At 37.3% G+C, this 12669-nt stretch overlaps 1 protein-coding gene across 2 annotated transcripts in view; it reads right to left on the bottom strand.

The window, feature by feature from the left end:
• Window positions 1–12669, bottom strand: part of CNTNAP2 (contactin associated protein 2) — a 1024120-nt gene that overhangs the window by 100001 nt on the left and 911450 nt on the right. The gene's annotated exons all lie outside the window — the stretch shown is intronic.

The raw sequence follows: 12669 nt of genomic DNA, 5'->3' as shown, positions 1-12669 counted from the left end.
ACAACCTGGGCTCAAGGGATAATGCACAGGTGGAGTTTGTAGTCCTGAGATATATGGAACAGCTGAGGAGTAAAGTTAGGGAAACTTTAGGAAAAGCAAACTGCTTCTTCCAGCTCTAGAAGTAGATATTTAATAGGATTCCCAGGGAAATGGCCCTCAGGGAGAGGGGAGCAGAGCAGAGCTGGCAGATCTTCAAGGAAGTCTTCCATAGAGCACAAGAGCCGGCAATCCCCAGGAGCAAGAAATCAGGCAGGGAAAATGAGAGATGGGCACGGCTGAGTAGGGAACTGCTGGTCAAATGAAAGGGAAACAAGCAAATGTACAGAAAGTGGAAACAAGGACAGGAAACCTGTGAAGAGTACAGAGATGAAATACAGCTGAGGAAGGCCAAGGTAAAATTGAGGCTGACAAGGAATGCAAGGAATAACAAAAAGGGCTTCCACGGGTATGTTAGCCAGAAAAGGGAGGTCAAAGAAGGTGCACCCACCCCCCATAAACAGTGGTGGGACACTGGTTACAATGGATGAGAAGAAGGCTGAGGTACTCAACACCTCTTTTGCCTCAGTCTTTGTGTCATCCTCTCTTCCCACACCTCGAGTGGATGGACAGCAGGATGGGGACTGGGGGAGCAACGTGCTTCCTACTGCGAGTAAAGACCTGGTTCATGACCATCTAAGAAACCTGAATGTGAACTCTATGGGACCCAAGGAGATGTTCTCCTAGAGTCCTGAGAGAATTGGCTGATGATTAGGCAGGCACAATTTTCTCTGGTGAAGCCACGTTGGCTGTCTCTAATCACCTTCCTGTCATACACATGCCTTGACATAGCTTCCAGGAGGATCTGTTCTACGATGTTACCAGGCAGAGGGTTAAGGCTGACCAGTAGTTTCTAACGTTCTCTACCTTTTTCCAGTCACTGGGGACTTTGTCTGAGTATCATGATATTTAAAATATCACAGAGCATAGCTTGGCAACTACAGCAGCAAATTCTCTCAGGACCATGGGATGCATCTTATTAATCCCATGGCTCTATGTTTGCTCACGTTCCTCAGGTGATCTTGAAGCTGAGTTGAGTTGCAATGAGAGAAACCTTTTCCTCACAGTCCCTGCCCTTATGTTCAGGGACCTGAGATGTGTGGGAAGAGAGATTACCGTATGTATTGGTAAAATACTACTTCTCTTTGAAAAAAAGTACAGTGACTTCTATTGGCATTAACATTTTGATGATATAACTGTAAAGTTAGTTTTAAATATTGGTGATTTCAGACATTCTGTAACAGAATTACTGATTTCTCTCAGTGAAATTCTTGCTGCCTGGAGGAAATATTTTTAGACACATTTTATCTTCAGTCATAGGAAGTCTAGAAACATGTACAGAAAGGAGAAGGGAAATTAGCTTATAAATGAAAGGTAAAGAAATGAAAATATTTATAGCTGAATGGCTTTAACTGTTAAAATTTTGGAAGAAATTATAACATAATATTTAGAAAAGATACAAATAGTAATCCAAGGGTGGTTTTTTTTTCCAAAGACTAAAGAAACTAATTTATGGTGAACAGAATTTATTAAATTCCTGTCTAATTTCATTAGGAATATATATCTCTTCAGAATGTCTGAAGCTTCTTATGATCTTTTCAGTTTGTTTTTATCTTGAAATTTCCAAGGTGTCCTGCACACCAAAAAAACCAAAAAAAAAGCCAAAAAAACCCCCCAAAAAAACATATCAGAATGAAAAATAAAGGGAAAGGTTTGTTGAATGCAGGAAAGAGCACCCTCTAAAGTGCCTATCCTCATATTTTTGATCCTCATTTTCTCCACTGTTTGGTCTGCAGCCTGAAGGCACTTGATTCAGCCTCTGCTGTGTGCAGTACCTACATCTGGTAGCTGTAAACTTGCAGTGACATTTCTTTGAGAATGGACAGGGAATCAGATCTACTGAGAGATGTTGACCTCAGATGTTGATTCAGCAAGAGCTGCTGTTTTTTTATGCATATGACTATGTTGTTACATTGTAAGACAAGGCTGCATACAAATGGATTATTTTGCTATATATTTAAAAGGAATGAACTTTAATGAATTATTGTCCTTCTTCCTTCATGATACTTTAATACCTTCTTTCTAGGAAGATTTACAGCTGGACCAGTAATTTCAACAACTGGACAGCTAATAAGCCTAAATTCTAGTTTCAGTTTACAGAAACAAAGCATCTTTGGGTTAACGGGAATTAAATATGTTAAAATAATTCATCATTTAATTTTATGACTGTTCAAATATATTTTCATGTATCTGCCTGTCTGACTGAATAACTAGCTAAATAATAACTAAATTTTTTTGTTCTTTCATTGCCTGTGTTGGAACAGACTCTACTGTAATAACCTTTGCCTATTGTATCCATGCTGAGCCTCAAAATTCATTATCCTCACCTGGGGTTTTAATCTTAAGTATTCAGTATATACAAGTTGACTCAAAAGTACTGCACTACACTGCACACAGGCTACCTGAATTGGCCAAAAACTCTTCAGGTGAAAGGTAGTTAAAAAAATCCCAGGGTTTTTTTAACCTGCAAGGTGGCTTCTCTCACCTTGCAAACAAACAGCAGTTCCCTTTCTACTGGCAGACAAGCTCTTACACAAAAAACTTGCAATATTTTGGAAAGGCATAGCTATATTGGAGCTCAAAATGAGGGGGAATTTGAACTCAAAAACCTCAAAACCTTTTTCATCATGAGTGAACATCTGTGTAGTGACAAAGATTAGGAGGGATTTGATTTTGATAATAACTAAGTTATTTTATCTCACTTTAAATAATCTTGACTGCCAATGAACTGCTCAAACATAAATACCAGTCTTCCTACACAGTACATTAGATTGCTTTAGGGGCCAAAAAAAACCTGAGTTAATGGAAGTACCAAGTTTTCTCATAAAAGACCATGCAAAGGCCAAATATGCCCTGAGAAGATAATTATTTATTATCATTATTTATTCATTACTTCAGTTATGCTAATTGCACTGCAGCTGTCTTGTAGATAAGCACTTGGAAACAACTTCCATACTTTTATGGTTGTATTTTAGTTGATGCAGCAATTTTCAGCCATGGGCAGTATGAACAAAAAAATATTATCAGTCCTGCATAACCAAGGAACCAAAGAAAAGGCATGTGAAATGACTTTAAAGTAAAACATTAAACAGTTAGAGCAGAACTTGAGAAAAACCCACTTGCTTTAATTCTAAGGCAATAAATACGATTGCAGATTGATGTTACCTCCCATCCAAGCAGCTCTCTTCCAATAACTACTTAGCTGCCTGGAAAGAAGGAAGGGACAAGAATGGTGACTCATTGAAGGTCTCTTGATTCATCTTATGAGAGTTACTAATGCTTAAAAAAAATACAGCAGCAATATCTCCTGGTCTCTTTTGTGACAGATGATTCACACAAAGCGAACTGTAGTCAGTGCACTGAGTGGAAAAGGGGAGGAGATGTGTGTTCTCCTGTCTGTAGTGGCTTATAATATACTTCATTATATCCTTTTAACTGCAGCACTTTACCATGAAACTGAATTGCTCCCATACAACAGAAGGCAGCACAACAAGGGGGAAGCAGAGACATCAGAACAGAGCTCTCCCATGCAGCATGTAAAAGGTTTTGTGTAACTGATAGCTAGTTTTTTTGGATAAAAGACAAAATAAAAGCAGGTGGTAATGTTCATGAAATCAGATTTTGTCTGAGCATGGTAAAGCATCAGAGAGGTTTTTGGAGAGGATAGAATGGCTTATTTTATTATGAAAAATTGTTATGAATTTGGCACAGTTCTGAAACTGCTGAGCAATGTGTTTAAGTGCTTACAAACAGACACAACTATATCAATGTCCCTCTCAAATATGTCACATTTGAATGTAATAAAAATCAGTCAAAACTGTAAATTGTGCATCATACTAAAAGTGGTAAGAGTCTGGTGCAGGTTTGAAAACTAGATATCCAGACTGTTACTCTTCTGTGATGTGCTTTTATGAAAGCACATTCCCTGTGTCCTTTTCTTCCTCTCCTCTGGTGCTTTCCTTATTCTGTAATTTGTTTATTAGCTGTAGGTTCTGCTGTGGAGTGTGGCTGAGACTTGTAAAGGTGTTTAGGTGCCTGGTGCCTGGGTGGTACCTACTAAAAAACTTTTGCATCAGAGCAGGGGCTCATGAAGATATGAATTTATTGATTTTTCTGCCTGGCTGTGTAAGGTTTTTGTAATTTGTAGAGCCACTTTTATAAGCAATTTTTCATGGCTATTTATTTCTCTTTGGCTGTCCAGGGTCACCATCAGGGTAAGGACTCTGTTGCACTATGCACTTTATTGCCACAATAAAAAAAGGCCATCCAAAAATATGACTCAATTTTGTTTTTAGTGTGGTAACTCTGTATATGAAAGGGGTGTGTGTGAGAGGGTGGGGTATGAGAGACCCAGCTAACTCAAACTTTTATCAAAAGTTTGAGTCAAAGATTTTCTGCTCTGGAAAATATACTTGTAATAATCTATGGTTGCCAAAATCCAGGGTAGATTTCCCAAGATGGAAGAAGATATCTTTGGTATTGCTTGCTTTTTATCCTGCAGCAGGAAGAAGTACCTCCTAGAAATACAAATCAGAAGTATCATGGAGTGGTACAAGAGTGGGAAACAGAACTGACCTGTTGGAGGTAAAAAAATGTTCTCAGACTTCATGGTAATTAGAGGTAGAAAACTTGATGCAGTACGTGAGTGAGGGAGCTGCCTGGTTTAGCCACCTTTTGTGAACTATCTTGCTTGAGTATGCATGAGTCTCGGGAAATGTAAAGCCAGCAGGAGACCTGTTCCTGTTTCCTGCTGTACCAGTGGAAAACATAAAAGGGTGAGTGAGAGGATTTATGTATTTATAAAGCATTTTTTCTAAGATTTCATACTAGTAGAGAGCTGTCTGCAGTGCATAATTTGAGACAAAAAGCTCTATTTTAAAAACAAAGTCAAGACTTTTAGATCAAGAGGGTATAAAAAGTCTAAATTATTCAAGATAGTGTTATGGCAGCCTTGTGATAGTAACTGCCTTCATGCTCTTAAAAAATAGATTATCGTTTTATTAACTTTTAAACAAAATTTTACATGAAGTTTTCCTTTCCTTCTAAAATGTAAGAAATTACATGTGTTCAAAGTTTCTAAACGAAAAGTTGTGAGCAGAAATATTAGTTTTCCTTAGAGCAACTGTATCAAGGCGAGATAGAAAAGCAGAGCCCAAATTGAACATGATTTAACAATTAATTAATTTCCGTCATGATTTAAACTGATTTTTCTAAACTAGCATTTAAACTGTAATGAAATGCTGCAAAGTGTTAGGAAAATCTGTGACCAAAATTCTGTATGAACATTTAGCATCTACCTACAAACACCTAGGGAGAAAATAATTATATTTATTTGAATCAGTCTGTTGACATAATTTGAATTAATCATCTGCATAAATATATTAAGTACCATGGATACAACTGTATTAATATTACAAACACCTCTGCTTTCATTACATCTAATCTTCTAGTCACAGAAAATCTTTTTCTACTTTAAAACTGAATTGCCTTGGTAAAACCACTAAAGACTGATTTAGACTCTCAATAGGCTAACAGAATAATTGCTAACACTTTATCTAAAAAGCCCAATTTACAGAAAAAAAAAGTAGTTTTCAGAGTACCAAGATTCTGTTTATCTACTCAGAAGAATGATTCTCAAAAATATCTAAATAATTTAGGCCAACAAACCCATTGAAATCTTGCCACATAGCCTCAGGAAACAGTGAAGCTTGTTTTCTTTTCCTTTCCAAAGGAAATCCTTTCAGATTTCCTCACTCATGGCTTTTCAAGGTATGGCAGGACGTTGGTGATTGTGATTAAAGGTAAGAGTGACAATGACAAAAGAGCCAGGTCTTAGTGTGCATCCTCCCCAACCCCTCCTTTCTGCTCACTCTGATGAGGTTTGTCCCAGGAGGAGAACATCAGATGGAAATTGCAGGAGGAATTTCTGGAATTTCTGTCTGGATGCTCTCCTAGCTGATGTGTTCTGGAGATGGGGGAGCTGAGATGTTTGTGATTGGCTTTGGTACACATCAGCTGGCATAAGGGTATAAAATGATGAGAGTTTTCTGGTGACTCTTTACTTCAAATTATAGGTAGTTACAATGAATATGTAAACTAATGTAATCACCATATCTTTAGTGATTTAGAGGCAAGATTTTACCCTGCAGTCTATAAAGGTAAGACTGCCCATAAAATCAGCAAGTGAAATAGATATCATTGCCTAATGTGAAGCAGACACAAATGATATGAAAGCATATAGTGGCCAAAGTTAACACAATGAATATCCTTCTTTGATTAAAAAAAAACCCTCTGATTTTTGGAAGAAGAGAATTGTTACAGATTTAGCATAATTGATTTTTTTTCCAAAAAGAGCAGAAATGGAAAACAGAATTGCAGAGATTGCTGATGAAATGTGTGAAGCATAGGTCGCCAGAAAATTAGAGGACCTCTAATTTGGTTTGGGTCAACTCATATTTGGTATTATAATAAATACCTTTGCACAAGAAGTCAGCATATCTCTATTTATTTTATTTTTTTTTTTTGCCAGTAACACAAGGTTGGAGAGGTCAGAAAATAATACACCACAAACAGTATCCCAGTGTAATCAGCCAAAAATTCCTAGGACAAATGGGCAGCACAAGAATTAATGTCATTGTAGAGGGCACTGGTAAACCATTATCAGAATTAATGTGGACAATTTGGATTACCTGAGTTTAAGAAAGAATTCAAGATGCAATGAGTAGGGAGAACCTTATTAGCATAATCAGAGAACAGGAGAAAATATCTTATGAGAAGAGATTATGTGAGTTCATCTTCCTTAACATAGCAATTAAAAGCTGAGAGAAGATATGATTGCACCATAAGCACACAAGTGGAGAGTAAATGCTAGGAAGCGAAAACAATTAAACCAAAGAACGATACAGAAACAAGAATGCATGGCTATAAAGAAAAGATGCAAATCAAACTGGTAGAAATTAGAAGACTTCTAAAAAAACAAAGATGTGGGTCTGAAAAAGTTGTCCAGCTGGCAAAGATTCAAACTATTTTCAGTAGAGAATTGCATAAATTTAGGGAGTTAGACACACGTTATGCATTTTGGTTGTCTGTGACCGTGAGGATCTAAACTCAAGGACCCAGAAGGTTTGTTTCTGTCATATGACTATAGCATCTGGCAATTTTGTGTAGCATAGTAAATATTTACTTTCTGCATAAAAATGATTAGCACACATGAAGAAGGTAACAATGCCTCTGCAATGTCAGCACGTAACAGGAAATAAACTGGAAATAAGGACAAAGACCTGAGATGAGCTACTGGGTGGTAGTGCCAGCAATGGTTTTCCATGTGTTGCATGTTTTTAGTGCAAAGCAAAGTCAGGACTATGCTCTTTGAATGCCAATTAGCTCCCACCTTGAACTTTGTGTGAGCTGTAACTGATTTATAAGACATTGCACATAAAATGACTTTTAAAGTGGCATTTATGGCAATGAGAAAGGCATCCCATCACCATTGAAAGGGGAGGGCTAATGCTGAGGGGATGTGCTGTATGCTGAAGGGTCATGAATGCCATATTGACATTGAAGGACACCAAAGTAAAGCATTGATGAAGATTTTCCACTGGTCAGTTTAAGGCTGTTCCCCAGCTGGATTGTTTATTTGCTGCCTTTGGCTGGCTCCCACATGCCAGACTGGGCACCTATCCCCATCTGCTAACTTGGAACAAGGTAGAGGTAGAACTGTTCTTCTCAGTTGAGTCATAAATTTGTTTGTTTGAGTATCAGGCATTTCTGCATCACCTGCCTCATCTGAAACAGAATCTTGTCTTTCAAAGACTGGTGGTTGCAGTTTTTCAGACCAGGTTTTCTTTTTGTTTGTTTGAAAATTTAATGTTGTCCTGAATAAGATGAGAGTTTGCAAGTACTGTTGTAAAAACATTTGGGTCGTAAATTTCCCTGAAGAAATGTAATGTTTTTCCATTTAATTTAATTACTTCTTGTGGGCCTCTGGGATGTAGAGATGTTCCTCAGTGTCCTATGCATTCTTTGACATGTGGCTAATGCAACATGCTTTTCTGAAGGGGTGTTTTATAGAAAAGTGACCTTCTGTTAGAAAAACAAAATAACAACTCAATTAAAAGACACAATGAAGGTCACATCAGTTTCCCTATGAGGTGAAAAACCAAATGTTGGAAAACATAAGCTTTAACATATGGGACTTTGAGCATCATGGAAAACTCATTGATATGGTAGAATTGTGTTTTAGGATGCCTCTGGAGAAAGACGTGATTGAGTTATTAAAATTTGCAAGAAAATATATTAATCATTCCTGTGTTAGAGCGTTTAGTCAGGAGGAATGAACTCTGCCTGGGCAGAACCAAGCAGCCATGGGAATCATGGTCCCTAGTCTGCCACTGCTTTTTGTCTGGTTTTAGAGGAGTTACTTACGTTTCAACTAAGTAGTGTAGAAACAGCTGAGCACCAGGAGCAGCACGGGACTTTCCATGTGCAAATGTCAGGTATTAGAGCACTGTGAGTATCCCCTCCCTGCTCACAGAGCAAGTACACCCGTCCTGAAGCCATGCCACTGCTCTCATTAGCAAGCTGCTCCAAATGATCCCTTTCACAGCTGCCAAGTTGAACTGATCACTCCTTGGGGAGACTTTTAGGGCACTTTTAGGGGTTATCAGCCAAGTGACATCCCTGAATGCAGTGATTATAAATGTTTCCAGCTTTTTACAAAAAATAATAAGAAAGATCTTTCCTCTCTAACATGTTAATGCCAGGATCAAACACAAGCTGACCTTTATCTCTAAGGTTCTTTATTTTTTTTTTTCTGTTGCAAAGGTGACTTGCTGTTTACTTACTTCAGAATAGTAACAGTGAGACACAATTCATTAGTGTCTGTGGATTGCTTGGAGGTGTTGGGATGAGAGGAGCTACAGAAGTGAGTAGAATGTCTTCTTCATTAAAATTATATGCCAGTGTCATTGAGAGAGTTTTCTGGAAACAGTGATGGTAGATGCTTCTTACCAAATTACCACAAATATGCTCCCTTCAATTTGCTTTCAGGAATACATCTTTTCCAAAACTTGGGCTGTCTCTCGAACAGAAAATTCAAATGTGATCTATTTGACAAGCATCTCAAGTATGAAATAGCTACATTTTCATAGTCATAACTCTAAAATGTTCAGTCCATATTTCATAATCATATAGGAAAGCTCTAAAAGAGAATGCATCCTCTCTTTCTCACTCTAAAAACCAGTTTTAATTTTAAAATCATCTGGAATTTTTGACAAGAGATGGAAGCCCTGCTTTACAGAAAAATTAATACCTTATTCAACTACCACCTTTCTAAGCAATCCTAGCCATTGTCAGCTGACCAGCCAGCTATGAAAATTATGGTGTTCCGTAGATTTACTGGTGTATGTAAAATTGAGGCTTCAGGCTAAAATTGCGGCTAAATCTTTGTCAACTGTTCCATGCATCGTGACAAGTACAAGCCTGCCAGAGGAGTTGCTTGATAAATGGAATAGCTAAGGTCTTCAGCCACATTCATAGCAGCATTTTATCCCTGTTTTTTTCTTGACAGCCTTCCTTATCAGCTGTTTGGAAAAGCTATTTCTGAAATCAAAGAAACATGGACCCTTCCTTCCTCTATCCCTCCCTCCTCAGAGATGGCAATCTAAAGGCACATGAAGTTTCTCTTCAAGATACTGCAAATGTCATCTCTTTTTCATATGAATGTGGACAGTTAGAAAATCTGTGCAATTATTAGACCCTAAGACAATATAAGACTTTAGATTTATTAGACTCAAAGACAGCATGAAGTAAAATAATTTAATGAGTGTTCCTAGTAACAATTTTTGTACTCAGAATAAAACATGCAAACTCCTTTCCAAAGACTTGAAGCTAAGAATTTTAATAGACTGAATGATTTTTTTCCCTAATGCATTCACCAAGTGAAGCAAGCTGATTAAAATACTGTAGAACCTTTTGGTTTCTGGTCTATAGGGCTAAGCTTATACATCATTAACCATGTATTACAGGTAGACAGAGGTATTTTACACATAAGGGAAAAAAAGAAAATAGAATTTGTACACACAGGATGCTGATTTTCACATTTTCCTTTTGGAATGGTAAAAATTAAAGAAATTGAGAACAGGCTTTGTAGGAAATCATCCTCCTCCAGTGAGTACTTGTATGAGAAGGCAATGAACAGACAAAAACAATCTACTGGGTGAAGGACAACAGCTTTCAGTAAATATGTGGTGATGGTCATTATTGAAAAAAACTTTAATATAAAATAGGTATTCTATTAGAGAATGTGATGGGTAGCTAAAAAGTATCTTGCCAAAGAAAAGCTTCTTCAGAGTTTGGGGATAATTCTGTAATTACCTTACCAACCTAAATTTATGTTCCTATTAAGGAACAAATTCACATATTAATTTTACAGGATTTCTATAAAAAGGAAACAGGCTTAAGAAGCAGCAGAGCTGGCTGTAGAGCTGTGTAAGGTAGTTCTGAAATCCTGAAATTTTACTCTTAATTTAAATAAATTCCAGATAACCATAAATGCAGACTAGAACAAAACAAACCTAAAAATATATAAAAAACCCATTAATTAATAAATGTGTAATTTAGGAGAGGGTGAGTTTCTCTTTATTACTGAACTCACAAGATTGAGCACTTTTTCATTTTTGACCTGTAGAGCACTTAAGTCACAGAAAGGCCTTTTCCTGGGGCTCTGAAAATTTCAAACAATAGTTTCCAGAGAAAAAGGGTAGAGTGAATGCAATTATATCAAGTGAACTGCTTTGTACTTTTTAGCAAATACAGTCTGCACAGTTCTTACGCTTGTTTTACATATTTTCTTAAAGATCATATTTCAACTTCTTCCATCAAGAATTTATAATCTAAAGTTTAGATGCAGGGACATAAGGCAGAGGTTAAATTTTTGCATATGCCAGGTCTCAGCAAAGCCAGTGGATCTCAAGCATAGGTTTAAAATTAAACTCCTGTTTAAAGGATACTCTGAGCACTCTGACATTTTCTTGAACTGGTACACCTATTCAGTGAGCAGTGGCTGATTGTTATCTGCCCTGAGCTAAGCTCAAAAGAATTTTAGTTGCTGTCAAGTCACCTTTATACACTGATAGTGTCACTTTTTAGGTAAGTGAACAACAGCATGGTTGGTCTGATTGCTGTGGCTGAGAACACCTTCCATAAAGTAGAAGAGCAAGAAGCTCTGAAGATGCCCACCTCAGCTGACTCTAAGTCCTACCTAAAGTCAAAGGGAAATTAGAAATAGCTGCATTTTACTATAAAAATTCTTTGCCCCTTGTTAAAGCAAATAAGACTATTACCTGAAACTCAGTAGCAGCTATTTTGGAGCTATTTTGATTCACACAAGTTGCAGGTTAGAGAAATTGGATTAAGCAAAGTGAACTAAATTCGTTGTAGAAAGAAAGAAAAAAAAAGTCACCAAATGGAACTTGGCATTTTATTCTTACCAGGAGGGGAAAATTTAAATGCATTTTAAAGGAGCCTCTTAGTGCATTCTAAATTTCTACACTCTGATTTTTGTGTTTAAACTTTGGGAAGTGTTGAAAATGGCTTTTTGCTTTTAAATTAGATCTGTGCATGTAAATCACATTGAATCTACATAAAAATATAGATTATTTAGGGTCCACAAGCCAGCTGCTTTTCTTTCATCATTAATGACTCACTGACTTTTGTGCATCAACATTTAGATCTGGGTCCCTGGCATCCATGAGTAGCTCCAGCAGCAGAAGGCAGCACACATGCTTTTCCCACTGCCCCAGGGCTGGAGAGCAGGGAGGCTGTAATGTGCTGCTAGAGGCTGTAATGACAACCACACATAGCACAGAGGGCTTCTCCCTGCTCCTGTTTATGGCAGGGTCAGGGGAGAACAAAGACATGAAACATGTTTCCCCCTAGTTCAACTGCTTCAATGCCACGAAGCAGAATTCAGGCCCGGCTGAGGATTTCAGCACCTTCCTTGGAAAGTTTGCCCCTGGGCCATTAAAAATGGCTTGAATAATAAAATTGACTTGTCTCTTAGTGTCATTATACCCTCTTTTCCAGATCAGCGATTTTATTAACAGATAATGCTGATAAAGACTTATTTTTATGAGGTTTTTTTATGGCTTTTAAGTATCATATGCAAGTTTTCAGCTCTTTGGCTCCTTGCACTGCTGATTAGGATGGTGTCTCTTTTTCCCTTCTTTCCCCTGTTTCCAAAGCAACCATGAAACAAAATAGAAAAGCACACAGAGCTGAAGACATAAATTTTTAAGAAATAATTCTGACATGCAATTTTGAAAACCTTTTTCAGGTCAGTGTCATTTTTGTAATTGATGTTACCAATTTTATTCTTCTTTGTATTTTCCCTTCAATAAACAATTCAAATATACTTCAAGCACTCCTTTCACAAAAGGCAACTTGAAAACATGTCAAGCGGTTTGATTTGTGAGTTTTTCCAGGATTTAGAGAGCTTACACATTTTACTAAATGGTATACATTTTTTGAAACCTACTATTCTACATGATACTTCAACTGCTGAGAGCAGGGATA

This window comes from Pseudopodoces humilis, chromosome 1 (genome assembly GCF_049639895.1).
Source record: "Pseudopodoces humilis isolate 2021_Gansu_Grassland_sample_001 chromosome 1, ASM4963989v1, whole genome shotgun sequence".
NCBI classification, from domain to species: domain Eukaryota; kingdom Metazoa; phylum Chordata; class Aves; order Passeriformes; family Paridae; genus Pseudopodoces; species Pseudopodoces humilis.
Note: the sequence above shows the minus strand (reverse complement) of the source record. Positions and strands in the feature narration are given on the sequence as shown.